Source organism: Penaeus monodon, chromosome 23 (genome assembly GCF_015228065.2).
Source record: "Penaeus monodon isolate SGIC_2016 chromosome 23, NSTDA_Pmon_1, whole genome shotgun sequence".
In the NCBI taxonomy this organism is placed as follows: domain Eukaryota; kingdom Metazoa; phylum Arthropoda; class Malacostraca; order Decapoda; family Penaeidae; genus Penaeus; species Penaeus monodon.
Genome location: NC_051408.1, coordinates 8,093,322 through 8,093,570, shown reverse-complemented (window position 1 = coordinate 8,093,570; position 249 = coordinate 8,093,322). Strand labels below are relative to the sequence as shown.

General features: G+C 51.4%; 1 protein-coding gene across 1 annotated transcript in view; it reads right to left on the bottom strand.

Annotated features, from left to right (window-relative positions):
- LOC119588121 (doublesex- and mab-3-related transcription factor 2-like) overlaps positions 1–249 on the bottom strand; it is a gene marked incomplete in the record, with an annotated part of 30,832 nt that overhangs the window by 2,372 nt on the left and 28,211 nt on the right.

Below are 249 nucleotides of genomic sequence, written 5' to 3'. Positions count from 1 at the left end.
CTTCTCATGTACATTTTTCTCTCTCCAGACGAACAGAAAATAAAATAAAAACTGAGAGTGACAGGAAGGTCCCCGCCACTCGCGGAAACAGCGTCCGGCGCCTCGTGAACAACAAGCTTCTTCTCGGCGTGAATTTCAGCCATTCTTCCGGCGCGTGACGTCACGGCTTACGTCATCGAAGCGCCACGTCACACTCTAGCTCTGTTTTCCTATGATGGATTCGACGGAGAAGGAGATGACGGCCTTCCT